Consider the following 24,154-nt stretch of genomic DNA (forward strand, 5'->3'; position numbering starts at 1 on the left):
TCTGAATAGATATGATATTTATCTTCCATTATTTTATTCCCTCCATGGTGTCTTCGAATATTCGCTCTACTTCTTGGTCAGACCACTTGATTGTTATCGCTTGGTTAAACAATATCCCTAAAGAATACCAATGGAGTCTATCCTGTCTGTCACTGACCCCATCTGTAAAGCACATTAATTGTTAAGGCTTATATGTATTACTCATTTTTCTATTTAGGCCCACTCCTATTCATATTCCAGTATCTTATTCAAATCAGTGTGGTTGCTAGGGCAATTCGGACCCTAGCAACCAGATTGCTGAAATTGCAAACTGGAGAGTTGCTGCATCAAAAGCTAAATAACTTAAAAAAAACACAAATAATAAAACAATGCAACCCCATTTTTAATTCTCTTAGAATATGACTCTCTAAATCATACTAAAAGTTAATTTAAAGGCAAACAAACCATTGAAAAAACCATACACCATCTCATCTTAACAGAAATCGGAGTGGTCCCTGATGTAGTTTGGTCAAAAATGTTATCACAAAGGCAACAAAACTGATGCTCTTTTATAAAAAGCTCCTTTCTCTCAAATTAAAATAGGGAAAGGATGTACTTACAGGAAATTCGCAAAAAATACATTTCTGAATTCACTGACTTTTATAAGAAACTTTACACAAAACATATAAACTTTTCATATACTCTTTTCCATAACTAAATGATGATATGCAAGCTAACTTATCTGTGCCTATAACTAAAGAAGAGATTGTATATGCTATAAAACTTGTAAAACTAGCTAAAGCACCTGACCCAACATTCTGGCACCACAATAACTTCCAGCTTTTACAAATCTTTCTCAAAAACAACTGCATAGAACCAAACAATATAGATTATACAATCTTGGCCAATGTCTTAGTAGTGCCTTTAAATACTTTTATTGGCTATTATCCACAATGATCAATCTGGTTGGCAACATAAGGAAGCTGATTAATTTATTATGGCTGTCCTGCCCAACAATTCCGGGATGATCCTTTCTTTGGAAAAAAAGGTGTCCAACTCATCTGTTAATGTGTGGCCTTCATCCTGAATGCATTTCAGCTCTTATAGTTTACCAACAGCACAAACAAGGACTTTCGGTCACCTTTCACAGTCCTTCCACATTTCCTGTACTATTCCCATAGGTTATAGATCCCCTAGGCCACCTAATTTGGTCTCCTTTTGACACCTCATGCTTTCAGATAGCTTTCTTTGTGTTAAAAATGCTCATAATTTGCAGATAACTTTCCTGTAAGAAAACTTAACTGCTGTCCAGTGATCCTCATTGCTTCAGCTGCTATATTGCCATGCATATGCATGTAACACACTACTTTGCGCGAAAATGTGGCATGCACATTGATTCACATAATGCAAATGTATGCCCAGACCCTGCACACTTGTTGCAGGGCATATTTATGATTCCAAGCATTCAATTATTTGCTTGGTTCTCAGGCTGGTTTCCCTCTTGTATCCTGTCTGTTATATTTGGTGATCTTTCCTGGTTTTTAACTTCTGCCTATTCTGACTGCACTTTGCAGCCTGACCTACAGTCTAATTCTTGACCATGACCATGTTTTGCCTGCCTTTGCAGCACCGGACTTGCTGGGCATCCGCCCCTAGGCCGTGCAGGAGCACGAAGAAGAAAAATTAAGCAAAAAATAAATAATAAATAATAAATAGAAAAAAAATAAATAATAAATACTGTAAATTAGGCATAAGAATAAAATTAAAAATAAAAAATAAAAAAAGTTTTGTCCTGATTATTTATTTCTACACTTTTTTATTTGTTATTTTTTATTTTTAATTTTATTCTTATGCCTCACTTTTCCTTTCCCTAACTCCAACTCTCCCACACTCCTGTCCCGACTGATCTATCTCTTTTTACCCGCAGCATTCTTACTCCTTTCTATGATAACGATCTCAGTTTCGGATCCTTATCCTTTGCCTATGAGATGCACGGAACGTCGCTTTGACACTGTTTAATCTACAGTATTTATTATTTATTTTTTTTCTATTTATTATTTATTATTTATTTTTTGCTTAATTTTCTTCTTCGTGCTCCTATTTTCCCACACTTCTGTCCTGACTGATCTATCTCTTTTTACCCGCTGCATTCCTACTCCCCTCTATGCTAACTATCTTAGTTCCTGATCCTTATCTTGTCCCCCACGAGACGCACCGATCGTCGCTTTGACTTTGTTTAATTTACTTCTTCTACGGATCCTATCAATCACCGTCAACATACTCTACCCCCCGCTCCTCCTCCTTTCTCCTGCTAGTGCCCAGTGATCCTGCTAGTACGAGACACAACGGCTTTAGCTTCAATACAATACGCAAGGTAGTTCCTTTTTATTACGATCTATACTAATGTTACCTTCATGTTTCGATACATTGTTATTATTTAGAGTGTGACTAACTAAACTATGAAATGGATACTTTGTTTTATGTGAAGGGATATGACCGGGTTTTTGGTTCTTGATTCAATATAAGCAATATTCTTTATTTCTACGGGTTTTCGGATTATGCTCAAAAGATTTCTTTTCAATATTTTATTTGACTTATATCTTTTATTAGTTCTTGATATTATTTTTGTTTTTTCACTTTATTACTTGTTATATTGTCACTGATGAGGTCTGTTACACGTCGCTTCCTCTGCTTTTGGTTGCTCCTTTTGTTTTCCCGCCACACTTGGTATTTATTTCGTTTGTGTGAACCATTTTTGCACTTTGAGAAAGGCTGTCGTGTCAGCCGAAACGTCAGCGATCGTCCACTGAATAAAGACATTTAAACACTTAACCTGTGAGTGCGATCTCCATTTCCAGCTTTATATATATATATATATATATATATATATATATATATATATATATATATATATATATATATATATATATATAAAGATATCTTTGTATAAATAGCCGTATATCATAAATACTTTGCACTAATATCACTCTCCACACAAATACTTATATTATAAGTCGTAAAAGCCGTCACTGCCTATTTCTGCCAGCGCTTCCCTTATAGAGTAGCTTCGCCTATTGACCCCTCTACACACTTCGAATCCATCTATTCTACATATTTAGGTGTAGCAGGTAACATCGAATTCATGGTTAAATCCTAATGGTAAACTTGTGCCCAAATGGAAAATCCAGAAAACCTCTCTCCTTCCTAGAAGGCTTAAATGATTACCCCCTCTCTCTCCTAATCTTACTCTCTCAATCCCTTGAATGGAGAAACAGTCTATGTCCCCCCCATTGCATTCTGTAAAATGTCTAGTGATATTACTCTTTTCTGCTGCTCAAGGATTTCTAATCTGACTCATATGCTCTCTTGCTCTTTCTTTCAATTTCCTACTTGTGCACCCCACATATTGCTTATGGCACCTCAAACACGTGATCAAATAGATCACAAATGTGGTATTACAGTTAATATACCCTTTAATATCATATTCCTTACCTGTCACTGTTGACTCAAATCTTTTTGATACCTTCATATGCTTACACGTTATGCATCTACGGCTCCCACATCTATAATTGCCTTCCGATGTAAGTCGTCCCAAGTCACGCTTCTGACTGCTAATTTTGAAATGACTAGGCGATAGCATATCTTTCTGGGTCTGAGCCCGTTTGGGAACAATATTTATTCCCAGGATCAACACCTTGAAAAAGTGCTCATCACCGTATAGAATAGGTAAACACTTTCTCACAATTCTAGAGATCTCAAAGAATTGTTTACTATATCTCGTGGTCAAAGCCACTTTCTCAGACCATTCTTGCCTTTTGTTCTTAACTCCCCCCCCCCTCCTTAAGTAGGTCTTTTCTATCACTTCCTTTTGCTCTTTGAAACGCTTTCTGAATTGTCCTTTGCTTATAACCTCTCTCCAAAAATCTCCTCTCCGTGTCTTGTGCGTGACAACCAAAGTTTTTCTCCACAGAGCAGTTCCTCCGAACCCTTAGGAACTGTCCGATAGGTATACCCTGTATTAACCTCTTAGGGTGACAGGACGAGGCATGCAGAAGAGTGTTTCCACTGCATGGTTTACGGAAAATACTCGTATTTATCGAGTTCCCTTCTATTGATAGCCTCACATCCAAAAATTCTATTCCAGTCTGATTGAATTGACTAGTGAACCCCAGGTTCAAATCATTGTTGTTAATATCTCTTACAAAGCCGTCAAATTCCTCCTGGGTACCCTGCCATATACACAACAAATCATCTATGTAGTGTAGGTAAAGTTTTACATGTTTTCTTTGTTCTTCAGTGATATGGGTCTCTTCCCACCACCCCATATACAAATTTGCATATGAGGAGGTGAATTTAGCACCCATTTTTGTACCCCTCTTTTGTAAATAAAAGCAGGCATCAAAAATAAAGTAATTATGTTCCAAAAGGAACTTGACGGCACTCAGCAAGAAGCATATCAATTCATCTGCATAACCACTGTATTTCATTAAATGATACTGGATAGCCCCCATGCCCTTGTCATGCGGTATCGAGGAATATAAAGAGACTACATCTAGTGTGCCCCATGCATTATCCTCTTCCCATCCAGTATCATTCAATCGTTGCAAGACATGTGTGGTGTCTTTAGTATAGCTTTCTAGACGTACTAATAATGGTTGGAGATGTGCATCAATCCACTCCGAGAGATGCTCATTCAGAGAGCCAATCCCAGAGATGATTGGTCTCCCCAACGGAGGTCTCTCTTTTTATGGACCTTCGGAAGGTGATAGAAGCTGGGTATAACAACAAAAATGACTCAGATAAGGCTTAATAAGATTGTAACAGACTACAGGTGTTGGGGTGTCCACTAAATTAACAATATGAAAACAGAAAAAACGCAAGGGACTTTTCCCCACAATACATGTGTCTGAGACGATCTGCAAAATAATATAGATAATTATATGTCAAAGTAAAATAAAAAGCGATTTTTATTCACCACCATGCCATATTAATCAAGTTTCGGGACTAGTATTCCCACTATTAGAAGAGGCTTAACATATCACACATTTTGTGATTTATTTCTCCTTTTCTTCCCCTTTTTTTTTTTTTAATGGAATTTTTTTCTGATGATAGCAAATGGGCCCAGATGGCTAAAAACATATTTTCAGGGTCCGCCACCTCAGCTAATACTGATTCCCTCACACTCTCGCATCTAATGGTCAAAAGCAAAAATTTATTACGTAGGAGATTGAATATATTTTGGAATGTGATTTGTTTGGAGGAATATATGACACAACACATTATCCCTAGGGGGTTGCGCATTCAGCTTTTTCCCTCTTTTGATGATACCCCATTGGAATTTAAAACTCAGTGGGAACAAATTTTGCATGATTGTTCCTGTAAATGGATGTCCCTTTTGAAACAGTATAACATTGAAGAATTAGATTCTATTAAAACTCAACAAAAACACCTATGTGATCAACTGAGGGACTTTGAGCCAAATGAGGAATTTAAGAAATTGGATAATGATCTAAAACTGTTCATGGTGAACCTTAATAAAGAAATTATGCAGGTAAAAAAACACAAGTTTGAGCGGGACATCTCTGATTATGAAAATAAACATGTGTACTTGTGGAACAAGAAAAGGTTTAATCGCTCCAATGTAAATGATAGAAAAATAAACACAAAAAGATTTCAAGGGGCACAGCACAAAGGCACTTACAAAAATTCAGATCGAGACACATATTCTGAAAGTGATATGAGCGGATCAGACACTTCCTTTCATGTACGGAAACAAATTGATCGCAAAAAGCGAAAACTGAACACAGTATCTCACAAGGAACATGTCACCACTCAATTAGTAGAAGAAAAGAGCAATCAAGATCCGTTTCTTTTTAATTTTTCTAAAGACACTTTGTCACAAACTAGAGCTGGTTTTTTACAAACACTCAACCTGTGAAAGTCACAGGTAGTTCACCCCATTCTTCCAATCACGACACTTATCAGTCACACAATGACGATTTACAAATAATTAATTTGTCACATTTAAACTTATCTCCCACTCTTTCACATGTACTTCAAAAAGGGCTTTCTTTTGTGCCCTCAAAAACCATTGATCACTTTTCCACAATCAGAGATGTCCACTTGTTTGCACGCAAATTACTTCTGAAATTCCAATGGGAAAGAAATGGCCAAAAAGGCGACATAGACTTTAGTCAATTTGACTTAAAAGATTTCAAAACTTTAAAAATACTGTTGGATTTATGGGATGATCCACGTATTGAGGATGAACATAAAATATTACAGGATATTCATAATTTATAATCCGAAAATTCAGGGGATATTACCATACTCGTACTTCGTACGAAGAGTCACAGAGGACATATTACGAATAACTAAAAACATGAAATTTCCTAATCTTACCAGAAATGAATTTGCTGAACTCAAACTTTTGCAAAAGAATTCTGACATAATAATAAAGTCCTCTGATAAAGGCTCAAATGTTGTGATCATGGATTCTTCTAAATATGTAGCAATGTGCAAAAAAATCTTGAACAACAAACAATGGTATCAATCAGTTTTGTTACCTCAACTACATAAATACAGAGACAAACTATTCACTTTGATTGACCAAGCTTCCCAAGAGGGGATTATTGATCAAAATACAAATGAATTTCTCAAAGTAAATCATCCTAGAATTCCAACCTTCTATGCTCTCCCAAAAGTTCACAAATCCATCACTGACCCACCGGGAAGACCGATTGTCTCCGGGTGTGGTTCTCTAACTGAACCCATAAGTGAATTTATAGATATGGTATTAAAACCACTAGTTACACAACTAGATTCTTTTATATTGGATACTTCCCATTTATTGAGAGAAATCAATGGATGATATTATGTTAATTTGGCAGGGCCCTGAACAACTTTTAAAATAATTTGTAAGCCAACTTAATACCAACACATTTAATTTAACATTCACATTACATTTTGACCAATGTAGTTTGGAATTTTTGGATATATTGATTACAAAAGATAAAAGTGGCCTATTGTCTACCAACTTATATCGGAAAAAAACGGCCAGTAACAGCCTTTTGCATGCAGGTTCCATGCACCCTCATAAGTGTATTGATGGTATTCCCAAAGGCCAGTACCTCAGACTGAGACGCATTTGTTCTTCAGATGAGTCCTTTAAACAAGAGGCATATAAATTATACCAGAGATTCAAGGCACAGGGATATAAAACACGTTGTCTCAACAAAGCATATCAAAATGCTTTTAGAAAGAATAGAGAGGATCTTTTGTATCAATCTCATAGAGTTGGGACATCTAGGGGTAAACCTAAGAGCCAAAATGAGACTAGACTGATTATGACCTTTAATAAGAATCATAAGGAAGTCCGGTCTATAATTCAAAAACACTGGGACATTTTATCAAAAAATCCCTCTCTAGGTTCTTTGGTCACCCCTTATCCCCTGATCACTTATAAAAGAAATACCAGCATTGGAGATATGCTAACCCACAGTCATTTTCAAAAACATTCTGGCACAACTTGTTGCAAAATGCCAGGAACTTTTAGATGCGGCACATGTGAACAATGCAGCCATCTAAGAATATCTACCACATTTGGCAAAGGCACATCAACCATTGATATGCATCATTATATTTGCTGCACTACCACATATGTAGTTTATTTGTTCACATGTCACTGCGGTAGCATGTATGTGGGCAAAACGATAAGACCACTGAAAAGATGCATCTATGAACATCTACGGGATGTTAAAAACTGCAATTTGATGTCAAGTATTGCAAAACACATTTATTGTGTGCACAATGGGAAATATGCAGGCTCCTACTTTCAAGGCATAGATCACCTTCATGGGGATATAAGAGGTGGTGATCTAGATAATAAATTGCTCCAACGAGAGACCATGTGGATTTTCAGATTAAATACTTATAAATCCACTTCTGGATTGAATGGTCATCTTAATTTTCAAGCCTTAATTAATACATAAATTTGGCTGTTGCTGATTCTTCAATTTTTGGGTTTATCATAATACATTTACACATTTATTGTTTTTCTTTTTCAATTTTCAATTTGATTTTGGTTTTTGTTTTTGTATTTTTGTTGATTTATTTTGCTCATACCACCCTTGAAGTGTATTGTAATCATGCCCTTATATGGACATGGTTTTATGAATCTTTATTATAATCATAATTAACGAATATACCTACAAACTAAAATGCCATTCTCGAAATTACATTATCACCATGCCATATTATAGCCTATGTATCGGTTTCTAAATTGATGACCACATAGCATTTAGGTTTAACTAATTAACTTTCACTATATGTATTGGATTGTATGTCTCCTTTCCCCTCCCCTTTCCCTTCCTTTTTGACATTCCAACCACAATCTGGAATACCATCCTTCACTAATGGCACTTGCTCGAAATAGAGATCGACTTGGCTTTTTCAAGGACCACTATTGTGGTTACAATTACATTCTTGCTGGAATATCTTTTTGGATACAATTCATTTGGATTCAAAAAATCTTTTGGATTCAAAGTACCGCTACGTAGCTAGGCTCAAGAGTCACATGACACTATCTTTAAATCCCCAGCATTTCCGGCTTTTGGCCTCTTGACAAAGCCACGAGTTGTGGCGAAACAGCTGTCGAAGTTCAGCGCTGTATTCGCTGCAGGGAGACTCCTCTGGACTGCATTCTGGCGTGACAAGCGGAGGACTGGGGTAGCGATGTTGCACGGCTAATCTAATGATCTTTGAAGTCATCCGTGAGCGCAACTTGTTATACGGTCGGAACAACTAATATTCCTTTTGAGGGTCACATGACCGCTACAGAGAGCGGTGGACACATTACCCGCAAACTGTTAGTAACATTTGAAAATATATGTTGCGATACTCACATCGCTAGTTGGGACTATCTGGACTGTCTAGTCGCTACTGCTTATTGCAGGTGAGATAACCTACCCCCAGTACGATACAGACTCCAGCAGGCTTAGAAAGCATTAACAACAATATTGGAGTTACTTGAACACGGGTTTACAAGCATCAAACATTCAGGTGCCCATCCCGCAAACCTCTTTTCATAACACACGACGTAGGGGAATACTTACATGCTGTTTTGTCTTCAAGCTTTGGAACTTTCTCCTCATTAGGAACAAGATGGATTCACCTAACTGAATATAATTATTTCAAGGAGTTTACAATTGTAAATCCACATTTTTGTTCCAGAGCCCCTCCATCACTTTCACTTTTTCACTTATCAACAGATTATTTATTACCTTATATAACAGCATGCGAATTTTTCCCTTAGCTGATTAATATAATCAGCTCTTGGGGTTTTTGTCCTTATAAAAGGGATCCCTTCAGCTTTATATGCAGCGTTGTTTATTTTTAAATGTTTTTAATTTTACTTGATTAATATGGCATGGTGGTGAATAAAAATCGCTTTTTATTTTACTTTGACATATAATTATCTATATTATTTTGCAGATCGTCTCAGACACATGTATTGTGGGGAAAAGTCCCTTGCGTTTTTTCTGTTTTCATAAGCTGGGTATAGTTATCGATTGTGGGACTAAATAGTCCCTCAATACCATATCTATTACTTTATCCCCTACTCCTTTCTGGACTAGACATTCTATTTCAGTTTGGAACCGTCTTGTGGGATCTCCCTTTAATTTTACATAAGCTTCCTGATCATTCAATTGCCTGAGTGCTTCTGCCTTGTATATCTCAGTATCTTGTATCACAGCCATTCCTCTCTTATCTGCATTTTTGATGGTTATATTTTGATCTTTTTTAAGGGCTCTCAGTGCCTGCTTCTCTTTCTCACTTAAATTGGTTAACCTATTGCCTTGTTCTTTCACTTTGTTATTCAATTCCCATAGACCCTGCTCTACTCTCCTTTGAAATTGTTTCACTAGGGGGCCCCTCAATTGTACAGGATAGAACTCACTCTTGTTTTTAAAACTCCTATTAATCTCATTAGTCTGCTGGTTATTCTCTGGAGTCAACAACTCTTTTTTCTGTCTTATCTGCAAAAAATGAGCAGGGTCTATGGGAATTGAATAACAAAGTGAAAGAACAAGGCAATAGGTTAACCAATTTAAGTGAGGAAGAGAAGCAGGCGCTGAGAGCCCTTAAAAAAGATCAAAATATAAACATCAAAAATGCAGATAAGGAAGGAATGGCTGTGATACAAGATACTGAGGTATACAAGGCAGAAGCATTCAGGCAATTGAATGATCAGGAAGCTTATGTAAAATTAAAGGGAGATCCCACAAGACAGTTCCAAACTGAATTAGAATGTCTAGTCCAGAAAGGAGTAGAGGATATAGTAATAGATATGGTATTGAGGGACTATTTAGTCCCACAATCGATAACTATACCCACCTTCTATCACCCTCCGAAGGTCCATAAAAAAAGAGAGACCTCCGTTGGGGAGACCAATCATCTCTGGGATTGGCTGAATGAGCATCTCTCGGAGTGGATTGATGCACATCTCCAACCATTATTAGTACGTCTAGAAAGCTATACTAGAGACACCACACATGTCTTGCAACGATTGAATGATACTGGATGGGCAGAGGATAATGCATGGGGCACACTAGATGTAGTCTCTTTATATTCCTCAATACCGCATGACAAGGGCATGGGGGCTATCAAGTATCATTTAATAAAATACAGTGGTTATTCAGATGAATTGCTATGCTTCTTGCTGAGTGCCGTCAAGTTCCTTTTGGAACATAATTACTTTATTTTTGATGCCTGCTTTTATTTACAAAAAAGGGGTACAAGAATGGGTGCTAAATTCACCCCCTCATATGAAAATTTGTATATGGGGTGGTGGGAAGAGACCCATATCACTGAAGAACAAAGAAAACATGTAAAACTTTACCTACGCTATATAGATGATTTGTTGTGTATATGGCAGGGTACCTAGGAGGAATTGGACGGCTTTGTAAGAGATATTAACAACAATGATTTGAACCTGGGGTTTACTAGTCAATTCAATCAGACTGGAATATAATTTTTGAACGTGAGGCTATCAATAGAAGGGAACTCGATAAATACAAGTATTTTCCGTAAACCATGCAGTGTCAACACTCTTCTGCATGCCTCGTCCTGTCACCCCAAGAGGTTAATAGAGGGTATACCTGTGGGACAGTTCCTAAGGCTTCGGAGGAACTGCTCTGAGGAGAAAGACTTTGGTTGTCAGGCACGAGACATGGAGAGGAGATTTTTGGAGAGAGGTTATAAGCAAAGGACAATTCAGAAAGCGTTTCAAAGAGCAAAAGTAAGTGATAGAAAAGACCTACTTAAAGGACCAGTAACATCAAAAAAAATTTTGGAAAAAATCGTTAGTACACATCAAAAAAAAAAAACACCACCACAAATTATTATTTAAAATCACAAAGCCTTTATTAAGAAATAACTTACAGAAACTGCACTTCCTGTCCTGTACAGAAACGGCAAACGGGCGACCATCGATGCTGCTGGGCTCGATTTCTCCTCCCTGGCTACTCTACTGACAGCTTGTGAAGGAGCAAGATGGATGCCTCATGCCTGCGATGCGATGCAGTGACTGCTCGGGCCCCCTCCTCCTCCTGTACTATAGATGAGAAGCGCCCACCTGGACACTGGAGGAAGCGGTGGTAGTGGAGGCGGTGAAGGGAGCTGTAAATCAATGTTGGCAGCGGCAGCCGCTTCTCATCATCAGTCACTGGCCAGGCCCCCTCCTCCTCCACCGATCCCTGCCCTGGTTGCTCCTGCACATGAGTGATTGTTTCGATAACGTCTGTATCTGCCTGCATTCCGTTTAGCCGTGACTGATGATGAGAAGCGACTGCCGCTGCCAACATTGATTTACAGCTCCCTCCACCGCCTCCACTATCACCGCTTCCTCCAGTGTCCAGGTGGGCGCTTCTCATCTATAGTACAGGAGGAGGAGGGGGCCCAAGCAGTCACTGCATCGCATCGCAGGCATGAGGCATCCATCTTGCTCCTTCACAAGCTGACAGTAGAGTAGCCAGGGAGGAGAAATCGAGCCCAGCAGCATCGATGGTCGCCCTTTCGCCGTTTCTGTACAGGACAGGAAGTGCAGTTTCTGTAAGTTATTTCTTAATAAAGGCTTTGTGATTTTAAATTATAATTTGTGGTGGTGTTTTTTTTTTTGATGTGTACTAACGATTTGTTTAAAAAATTTTTTTGATGTTACTGGTCCTTTAAAGGAGGGGGAGTTAAGAACAAAAGGCAAGAATGGTCTGAGAAAGTGGCTTTGACCACGAGATATAGTAAACAATTCTTTGAGATCTCTAGAATTGTGAAAAAGTGTTTACCTATTCTATACGGTGATGAGCACTTTTTCAAGGTGTTGAGCCCGGGAATAAATATTGTTCCCAAACGGGCTCACTGCTGGTGGCTGCTGGGGGGGGAAAGGGAGGGGGGGTGATATCACTCCAACTTGCAGTACAGCAGTAAAAAGTGATTGAAGTTTATCAGAGCACAAGTCACATGACTTGGGGCAGCTGGGAAATTGACAATATGTCTAGCCCCATGTCAGATTTCAAAATTGAATATAAAAATATCTGTTTGCTCTTTTGAGAAATGGGTTTCAGTGCAGAATTCTGCTGGAGCAGCACTATTAACTGATTCATTTTGAAAAAATGTTTTTTTTCCATGACAGTATCCCTTTAAAACTCAGTATTGCATAACTGTTAGTCCAGGGTTGTAGATGCATATAATGGCTCACAACATGCTATAAAAAGCTAAATGCTAAATGTGCTGCTAATGAATCCTCATGTGTTAACCAGAAAATGTGGCTGCCATATATTGCCATAAATGTACCATGGAAGTTCCTGGTGGTCAACTTTTTCCCACTTAACCTTAGCAGTATTGAGATCTACACCTACTTAGTAAAATCTTGAATGATGAGAGGGAAATTCAATATAACCCTATATATATATATATCAATATAAGCTGGCCAAGTACGTCAAAGTCAAATTCTTAATGAATCAGATGAAAATTAAGCGTAGGACTGGCCAGATATGGGATGACTTTGACATAGTTGGCCAGCTTAAATATATTGCAATATATGGACAAACAATCCCTGTTTTGTTTAAAGGGTAAGGCATTTTTCAGTAGCAGTATGCACAAAATGTCGCTGTCTTTAATATATTGATAATGGGTTGAGTGCAGAGGACTCTTGTATTTGACTATATGTATTTTGTGGTCACAGCCTCATTGCACCCCCACCTAATGGTTTTAAAAATTAGTGGTGAGCAAAACTTTCCCTTGTTTGTTATAGTTATACAGGAGCAGTGACCAGCTCCATGTTGTAGCTCCCACCCTTCCCAGCTATAGTCAGGTGATCCCACTGGTGTCTAATAAAAGAGCAGCCAAGTTTTGGAGTTTTACTTTGAAAGCAGCTAGTAAGTTGCAGGTAAAAACTAGTCCCTTTTGTATAATGTATAATGAAGCAATAGAATTCTTAATGAATCAGATGAAAATTAAGCATAGGACTGGCCAGATATGGGATGACTTTGACATAGTTGGCCAGCTTAAATATATTGCAATATATGGACAAACAATCCCTGTTTTGTTTAAAGGGTAAGGCATTTTTTAGTAGCAGTATGCACAAAATGTCTCTGTCTTAAATATATTGATAATGGGTTGAGTGCAGAGGACTCTTGTATTTGTCTATATATATATTTTGTGGTCACAGCCTCATTGCACTCCCGCCTAATGGTTTTAAAAATTAGTGGTGAGCACAACTTTCCCTTGTTTCTCACTTTTTTTTCCTCAGCCTCAGAAAAATTGTAAATTGGCCTCCAAATCTGCTCCTGGGTGAGCTAAGATATGATTACTGAAGCACTGCATTACTTTTTTTATTAGATGATGCATTATTTCTTTAAATGAGTTTAGTGATTGGGGGGGGCTAAACTATTTGCACACCCACAAGTTAGATGGGGATTTCTTGTCTGATAAGTAACTTGGAGTAATTTTTTTTAGCTTTTTTTCAACCTAAAAGATATGTAAATACTACCTGCTAATTGGCTGCCTTAGGTTGCTAGAACTGGAACAAAACCTGCATTGGTTACTACAATACATTACTCCCAGTTAGCTGCACTGACCAATTATTTATTCATCATAGATTGTGCAGGCAACTTTCCCCTTTCCTATTTACCTGCCTTAACACAGTTTTTTACATGTACATGCTTTTGCCACATAACTCTTTCCTTTTATATTTGGCAAAATTGGTGCACCTCCTAACACATACCAGGAGCCTTGGTGGAGCAAGGGAGGGAGTGAGAAGGGTTACTATGATGATACTCCGTAGGTGTTATGAAGAAGAAGAGAATTCCAGATTCTAGTTTACTGAACTGGATATAATAGTAACAGGAGAAGTGCACTTCATACTACCCACCCTACTGGGTTGCCTTTAATTCCATGATTCCATGGTGTATGGAGCCATCTCCAATATGGCTCTACATAGGGGTTTAACTACAGAGGAACTGGATACAATGGCTACAAGAGGGGGCAGGAGGTAAAGGGGGCCCCATGAGGCCCCAATTAAGGAGCAATTTAAATATATATTAAATATATGTTAAACAGGTCAACCTATGGACATTTTTGGGGGCCCTAAAATTAATTTGCTGTGGAGCCCAGTAACATCTAGCTATGTCACTGGCTGTACATCCCAAACAATATAGAACATGGGCACACTCCACATACTGCTTCTGCAGACATTCTTTTGAAAAAAAGCTTCTTTTATTAATGAGATCCCAGCATCAGATAGAACATTCTTCTTACAAAAACAAGGTACAAGTATGGGTAGTATACCATGATAAGAGCATCAGCTTTCTGGATGTGTTGGTAACCAAAAGTGATGGAATACTCAAAACTGACTTATTTCGTAAAGAAACAGATAGGAATAACTTGATGTTAAATTCCAGCTTTCACCCTAGAAGTGTGAGTAAAGGTCTTCCCTATAGTCAATTTCTAAGGGTGAGGAGGATTGTTTCTGATGACTGAAAGGGTTAATGATCTGTCCTGTTGTTCAACTTCCCTTCTGCTTATGTTTGCAAGCTATATCTCTTAACCGTTACATAGCATGTTTGCCTGCACACACACTAAATGTCCCGTAGCTCTAAGGCAGGGGTCCCCAACCTTTTTTACTCGTGAGCCACATTTAAATGTAAAAAGAGTTGGAGAGCAACACAAGCATGAGAAAGTCCATGGGGATGTCAAATAAGGCCTTTGATTGGCTGTTTGGTAGCCCCTATATGGACTGGCAGCCTACAGGACAGTCTGTTTAGCAGTACACCTGGTTTTTATACAACCAAAACTTGCCTCCAAGCCTGGAATTCAAAAATAAGCTCCTGCTTTGAGGCCACTGGGAGCAACATCCAAGGGGTTGGAGAGCAACATGTTGCTCGCGAGCTACTGGTTGGGGACCACTGCTCTAAGGCATAGCCAGACATGCACTTCCTAGCATCTCCCTGACTATGATATATACGTCATCATTATGGAATGTCTTTATCTACTCGACTATATAAGTTGTATGATTACGCATAATAAACTGAACTTGTTTGCAACACACAAACGTATCGTGTCGTTCTTGCAAGTTCCCTGATCAGCGCACCTGGAAGGAACGATATCAGATGGTCTGCCAGTACACAGGAATAAATCGAGTCGACTCGTAGCTGCAGGGACAGTGCAAGGAAAGCACAGTCAAGGTTTTTCTCTAACAATGACCATTTGTGTTATAAGAGAATGATGGAAATGTTACAGAGATTTGAGGATAGAGGGTATGCACGAGATTTTCTGGTTAAACAGATGCAGAAGGCGATGGGAGTGGAAAGGGTAAATCTCCTGGTGAGCACAGAAAATATAAAGAAACGGAATACGGAAAAGAGATTACCATTTGTCAGTACTTATAATGCACACTCTGATAGAATCAAATCTATTGTATACAGAGCGCTGTTCAAAGCATTCTTGGAGTCTGGCACGTTAGTATCAATATATTGGCTTTATTGTGCGCTTTAAAATTACAAAGGAGGGGGATTCACATCTAACGCGTTTCGTGTCAGAAGACCTGACACTTCATCAGAGTAATTAGTGCATACCTGTGTAAGTGCTTAAATAGTGACATGTATGCATATCATTAATAAATTAAAGGTGAAGAACATTCTTGTGAAGCAACAAACAAGTTCTTAAAATTATACATATAAAATAAATAAGATAATACTTGTACCAAAGTGACAATCGTTATTACTAAATGTAATACCTTTATCTTAATATTGTGTGTGTATTTATTTAAAAGATTATTTATTCCAAATAATGTGTATTGTGTTAGTAATTTATTGTACTCCATGTTCTCATATTACTGTAAATAAATAAAATGTGAAATATATACAATAAGTATTGTGTTATATTAATAAATATAAACTTAAAATAAATAAATAAAATTTTTGTGATTAATTCATTGACAAATATTAGTGTAATAATTTAATTTTTAATGTCTTAATAATTAGATAGTGCACTTATATTAATAAAAAAACATTTTTGCTCATTTGTGTATATCTTTGCATATCTACAACAATTAAAAATACATATCCATATAGATACAAGAAGACCTAATTAATATATTAATATGTTCATTATAAACATTCAGAACCATTTCTTTTGTTTCTACTTAATTTTTGTTCGTATCCAACCCATTGTTGGAACAGTTTGATAGATAGGGATTTTCTCTAAAGAAAATTGCACTGGCCTATTCCAATTTATTCTAGATTATTAATTAATAAAACATATATTGGAAAGATTAATTCCACTCCATTCACTCTTTACTTGTTTATTTCAGTTGGTTTTAATTTTTTTTTGTTATATTCAATTGGTTATTAATTAATATTCTCACTATTTGTTCTTAACGTACTTGATTATGTTTATTCTCTTGGCTCTATGAAAAAAGTGTCAAATTGTAATATCAGATTTATAATATTAAAATACAATGAGGAATGAATGTATAAACAGTAATCTATCCAATAAAGTTTTTTATCTCACATTCTCTGTTCAGCCCATATGGTGTAACTGTGTCCAATAGGGTCATCCATTTGACCTCTTTCTTAGACAACAATGTATCTTTATCGCCTTTTCTCTTCCCCAGTTTAACTGCTTCAATTACCTGGAAAGATACAAAATATTCATTAGTCTCATGTTCTTGTATTACATGTTCTGCTACAGCTGAGGATACATCAAATCTATTTATGCACGCTAGATGTTCCAGTACTCTATCTTTTAACCATCTCTTTGTCTTACCGACATATTGCTTACCACAGCGACATGTTGCTAGATATATAACATCTGATGTCCTGCAGTTAGCATATGTTCTGCAGTTATAGATTTTTTTAGTTACAGTACTCTGAATTTCCTTTGATACATTTATGAATCCACAACATTTGCAGATATTAGCACCACATTTGTATGTTCCGGTGACATTCAACCAATTAGTTTTATCTTTCTTATTAGGTAACATACTTGGGGACACCTTATCTCGCAAATTGTTTGCCCTTCTATAGATAAATTGAGGTCTCTTTAGATCCAATTGTGTCAGGATAGGGTCTGATCTCAATACACCCCAATGTTTTAAAATTATATTTTGTATCTCCCTGGCTTCCATACTATATGTGGTGATAAATTTTATTCTGTTCTTATCAAATGTTGTCCTCTTGTTTCTGTATTCACTTTTCCTACTATTCAAAGGGTCAGATCTATTGCTGAGTACTGCTGTTTCATATGCTTTCTTAATGCATTCTGTACTGTAACCCCTAGATGTCAATCTATCCCATAGTTCCATGGACCTATCATGGAAGGAGTCCTTCCACGATAGGTCCATATCTATATAGAAGGGCAAACAATTTGCGAGATAAGGTGTCCCCAAGTATGTTACCTAATAAGAAAGATAAAACTAATTGGTTGAATGTCACCGGAACATACAAATGTGGTGCTAATATCTGCAAATGTTGTGGATTCATAAATGTATCAAAGGAAATTCAGAGTACTGTAACTAAAAAAATCTATAACTGCAGAACATATGCTAACTGCAGGACATCAGATGTTATATATCTAGCAACATGTCGCTGTGGTAAGCAATATGTCGGTAAGACAAAGAGATGGTTAAAAGATAGAGTACTGGAACATCTAGCGTGCATAAATAGATTCGATGTATCCTCAGCTGTAGCAGAACATGTAATACAAGAACATGAGGCTAATGAATATTTTGTATCTTTCCAGGTAATTGAAGCAGTTAAACTGGGGAAGAGAAAAGGCCATATAGATACATTGTTGTCTAAGAAAGAGGTCAAATGGATGACCCTATTGGACACAGTTACACCATATGGGCTGAACAGAGAATGTGAGATAAAAAACTTTATTGGATAGATTACTGTTTATACATTCATTCCTCATTGTATTTTGATATTATAAATCTGATATTACAATTTGACACTTTTTTCATAGAGCCAAGAGAATAAACATAATCAAGTACGTTAAGAACAAATAGTGAGAATATTAATTAATAACCAATTGAATATAACAAAAAAAATTAAAACCAACTGAAATAAACAAGTAAAGAGTGAATGGAGTGGAATTAATCTTTCCAATATATGTTTTATTAATTAATAATCTTGAATAAATTGGAATAGGCCAGTGCAATTTTCTTTAGAGAAAATCCCTATCTATCAAACTGTTCCAACAATGGGTTGGATACGAACAAAAATTAAGTAGAAACAAAAGAAATGGTTCTGAATGTTTATAATGAACATATTAATATATTAATCAGGTCTTCTTGTATCTATATGGATATGTATTTTTAATTGTTGTAGATATGCAAAGATATACACAAATGAGCAAAAAAGTTTTTTATTAATATAAGTGCACTATCTAATTATTAAGACATTTAAAATTAAATTATTACACTAATATTTGTCAATGAATTAATCACAAAAAATGTATTTATTTATTTTAAGTTTATATTTATTAATATAACACAATACTTATTGTATATATTTCAGATTTTATTTATTTACAGTAATATGAGAACATGGAGTACAATAAATTACTAACACAATACACATTATTTGCAATAAATAATCTTTTAAATAAATACACACACAATATTAAGATAAAGGTATTACATTTAGTAATAACAATTGTCACTTTGGTACAAGTATTATCTTATTTATTTTATATGTATAATTTTAAGAACTTTTTTGTTGCTTCACAAGAATGTTCTTTACCTTTAATTTATTAATGATATGCATACATGTCACTATTTGAGCACTTACACAGGTATGCTCTAATTACTCTGATGAAGTGTCAGGTCTTCTGACACGAAACGCGTTAGATGTGAATCCCCCTCCTTTGTAATTTTAAAGCGCACAATAAAGCCAATATATTGATACTAACGTGCCAGACTCCAAGAATGCTTTGAACAGCGCTCTGTATACAATAGATTTGATTCTATCAGAGTGTGCATTATAAGTACTGACAAATGGTAATCTCTTTTCCGTATTCCGTTTCTTTATATTTTCTGTGCTCACCAGGAGATTTACCCTTTCCACTCCCATCGCCTTCTGCATCTGTTTAACCAGAAAATCTCGTGCATACGGTAACAGGAGCAGCGGTAACAGGAGTGTGAAGTGGAAGCCGGCCAGAAGGAGCCGATTTATCGCAATAGCTGCGGCTTAGCAGGAGCTGGCGTGCAAGGGAAGCGCTCTGCCATTTGCCACATCGTTTACTTTAGTTTCTATTGTATACAGACACTGGGAAATTCTAGAGAAGGATAGACGCTAAGGGACCCTTTTTAGGGAGAAACCGTTGTTTTCATATAAAAGAGCTAGAAGCTTGGGAGATCAACTCACTAGGACTGATATAGGGGTGAGTTGTAGTCGCCAGCCCACATTTTTTGGTACACTACAAAAAGGTACATACCCCTGCTTAACATGTCAATGCTGTAGTAGCATTATAAAGGGCAATAAGTTTAACCACCCTTCTAAGGGGTATGAAATTGGTTTGAAAGATTTTGCCACATGTACAACTATGGGTGTTATATACATGATAAAATGCCCTTGTGGTAAAGCATGCGTTGGAAAGACAAAGAGACAGATTAGAGTGCGTATTGGTGAACACAAAAGGTCGATTGATAATTGCGATTTAGATAGAATGAAATATGTCACTCCAGTTAGTAGACATTTTAAAACCCATGGACACAATAGTAAACAACTAAGATGGTTGGTACTCCAGGTAGTTAAATTCCCCATGAGGGGCGGTAACCAAGACAAACTATTATTACAGCAAGAGGTTCTGTGGATAGAAAAATTGAATACACTAGATCCCATGGGAATAAATGAGGATTTAAGTTATTCCTGTTTCTATTAATGGGGGAATATGTGTTGTGCCTGATTTTGTAAAATCGAGATTTTATTGCATTTTTGACATTTTAAAAATTTTGTATATTTTTATCTACAGTCTTAACACAAAGGGATCACGTGATTATATGGACTATGAGCACCAAAGGACTATCAATAGTATTGAAAAATCACCTTATTAAGGTATTATGGATCCTTTTTTATAATGTATTTATAAAAAAAAATTTCACTATGTTAATTAACTTGATGATGTCAATTGTGTGGTTAAGGAAGGTGGGGCTTGTAGTTCACCTCCCTTTAAAAGTCTTTGTTTGCACAGTTTGTAAGTAGCACTGGATGAAGGGGCACGTCCCCGAAACGTTTGCTGGGATCTCATTAATAAAAGAAGCTTTTTTCAAAAGAATGTCTGCAGAAGCAGTATGTGGAGTGTGCCCATGTTCTATATTGTTTGGAATTTGAGAAGGCTTTTTGTTTGCAGCAGGGCCTATGTGGAGTACCTCCAGTGAGTTATAAAGTATTTTTTCACACGAAACAAGTCTTTGCGGGGAATGAGTTTAAAAGTTTGGTTAAAAAAGTACAGTACTCCATAAACAGCCTCAGATAAGTTATTTCCTTTGAAGACTGTGATTGTATTTAAATTGATGCCGTCTTTAATCTGAAAACTTGTTACAGTTACAGATTTAAATTATTATTATTAACATGTATTTTTAGAACGCCAACATATTTCACAAACTGTATAAATTCTCTAGATACTGTCATATGTCAATACATGTAACACAACTATGGCTACCGCACTTGTACTTCCCTGGCACTCCTAAGAAATATGATCTTTTCTTCTCGATTACATCAGTAAACATGCTTGGTTATAGTATGTACTTGCGTATGCACTCCTCTGAGGATCCTATTAATCCCTGTACTCAACACTTACTATACTCAATATACAAAAAGATTCAAGTTCCTCCTTACCACCCAGCCATATACATAGTATGTCATCTATAAAGTGTAGGTAGAGTTTCAGATGCCACTCATATCTAAAGAGATGTAGGCACCCTCCCACCAATGCATATATAGGTTGGCAAAGGAGGGGCAAATTTTGCCTCCATTACTGTCTTACATCAAAAACAAAATAATTGTGTGCTAAAAAAAACAAGCTTGCCTTGTGTGCTGTGACCATGAAAGTCTATGAACTCGTTGTGATTCCTTTTGCCCAGTATTCTGACTCTTGGTGAGTTCAGAATACATGTAGCTCATTAGGGCTGTATTTACAGTTTGTGCTGCCTTAGGCACTCTTGATTCATGACGCCCACCTACCTCCCCCTTCCCCTCAAGTTTGATATTGTTTTTGCTATGAACCTACAATCAGTTAATCAGATTTTCAGTATGGACATTGAAAAGGAAAGAACTGAGGTGCACAGTTTTAGGCCACACCCACTTTGGGAGACATGACTCCAATAAAGCACTCTCCATTTTTCTGATATACCCTCAGGCAATATATATATATTTGAACACAGTGGCAATTTCATGTATAACTACCCCAGAACACATAGCAGGATAGCACAGAGGCAATTTCATGTATAAATATCCTAGTGCACATAGCAGGATGGCACAGAGGCAGTAAATAAAGGGTTAAACAGTTCAAGGTTGGTATTTAGGCAAGAAGTCAAGGGTAGGCAGTGATCAGTGTAGTCAAAAGTTGTAGCAGAAGGACCAGGAACCAAGAATCAGTCTATTGTCAGTTATAAAGCCCCCACAAACTATCAGGAGATTAACCTATATTTGGGCATTGAAATTGGATTACTGGCATCCTATTAATTTTAAATTACATGATAAGAATCTGATGTTAGTGTGTCAGTACTAGGGGGTCTATGGGCTACTCAATATGTTGGCGCTATATAAATACATGTTAATAATAATAAAATAATAATATGATTTCCTTTCTATTTTTATGGATAGTATTTGAGTTTCCAGGATTTTTTGGATTTTTTTAAAGCCCTTTACTTCTGAGGACTTTATACTGTTTTCATTGGCTGTCAGACAAGCCATGTATACTCCCCGCTAAGAAATTTGTTTGTAAATCTTTAAGAGGCTTTCTGCAATTTTGCTAACACAATTAATTTAAAAAAAAGTATTTTAGTTAAGTAGCTTGTTGCAGAAAGACATAAAACCTTTCATATGCTTTCTTACTGTAAGTGGCCTTTTGGTCATTATTGCATCAATCCCCGTAATATTATATGTATTTTGCATGGTCTTACAAATAATTTGTATTTTGATGGAGAGCAAAATATGTTAATTATATATTTATCTGTATTATGAATAAAATTCAGAGTTAATATTCAGTCTTATATATTTTGTTCCATTTAGCATCTAAACGAAAAATCATTGGATCAGTGAGACAAAAAATGGCACTTGTTGAACATGTTTTGCCACAACGAGAACTAATTAGTAACTTGCAGTGCTCCCGGAATTAATAGTTATTTCATACCAACACTTTCCTTTATAGTAACTTTCCCACTTTGCAGCTTTATTATTGGAGTACTTCTTCTCCACACATATGAATATCCAAAAAATAAATAAAAGCACAACAGCAGGGAACCTTTTCTAAGTATGGTAATTAATTTACTATGTTTCCGCCCGATCCCCACACACAGGGGCGATCCGTGGGCTGCTGCCGTCTGAGGCAGCAACCCCGATGCCTCCCCCCTCTCCTCGCTTAAAAGTTTAGCGTGAGAGCGGGTCAAAAGGGGCTGCATCGCTAGTGCAGAAGCGAGTACTGCACTTTCTGTACTGAAATTTACAGGAGGCGGCTTTTTGCCGCCCCTTGTAACTGGCCGTTCCCTGCCGCCTGAGGCAAGGTGCTCACCTTGCCTCATGGCAGGAACGACCCTGCCCACACATAATATGCACTTATAAGTAGTGATGGGCGAATTTATTCGTCAGGCACAAATTTGCGGCGAATTTGCGCGATTCGCCGCTGGCAAATTTGCAAAACAGCTGTGAAAATTCGCTAGCGTCAAAAAAATGGACGTTTTTTTTACGCCGGCGTATTCGAAAAAAAAGGAAAAAACAAAGGTATACCAGCGTCCTAAAAACGGACACTGGTCAAAAATGAGACCCGGCGCCGTTTCTCAAATTTTTAGCCGTTTCACAAATTTGGCAAAAAATGCACCCAACTTCAGGAATAGTTCTTTTTTCCAGATACACAGAGTTTTTGAGTTCTTTCGTCCAAATAGTTTGGCTTAAAACATTGTTCTGTGACAGTTCCTGCAAATACAAACATTTTGAATATTGTCTTACAAAAACCAGTTTCAGAGGAGACAGGGGGATGTGCACCTATACTGAGGAAAATGGAAGTAGAGTGCTAAATGTTTACTGCAGCATGGTTATAGCCTATATATTATATGTTTAAAGTGCCACATCAAATCACATTAGCAGTCCGTTTGTTAAACCTTGTGCTGGGTTTGATGTTCCATAAATGTAATTGTTGTTTACCTGTAGTGCTGCTTCTTTCTTATATATTCTACTCTCTTATTGCTTTTCACATACAAATTATCTGCTTATACTGATAAATCAACACAGTTGAAGATCCATTTTATTAATCTCATTTCTGTTTAATACTTTCATTCTCAGATGTCTCTATAGCACACAGAGTCTCACCTTGCCCCAAGCACTTTTTACCAATGAATTAACATACCAGCTAACTGAAAAGCCTACATTATTAGATATGCAGTACATAATAAATTAAG

At 36.8% G+C, this 24,154-nt stretch overlaps 1 protein-coding gene across 2 annotated transcripts in view; it reads right to left on the minus strand.

Annotated features, from left to right (window-relative positions):
- LOC108695825 (NXPE family member 2) overlaps positions 1 to 24,154 on the minus strand; it is a 51,532-nt gene that overhangs the window by 21,814 nt on the left and 5,564 nt on the right. The window contains exon 3 of one of the 2 annotated variants that reach the window (XM_041569204.1): positions 9,093 to 9,155. The exons of the other annotated variant lie outside the window; for it this stretch is intronic. The gene's annotated coding sequence lies outside the window, so the exon portion shown is untranslated. The remainder of the gene's footprint in view (positions 1 to 9,092; positions 9,156 to 24,154) is intronic. 2 annotated transcript variants of the gene reach the window in all.

The sequence above is a fragment of the Xenopus laevis genome, chromosome 7L, assembly GCF_017654675.1.
Source record: "Xenopus laevis strain J_2021 chromosome 7L, Xenopus_laevis_v10.1, whole genome shotgun sequence".
Taxonomy (NCBI): domain Eukaryota; kingdom Metazoa; phylum Chordata; class Amphibia; order Anura; family Pipidae; genus Xenopus; species Xenopus laevis.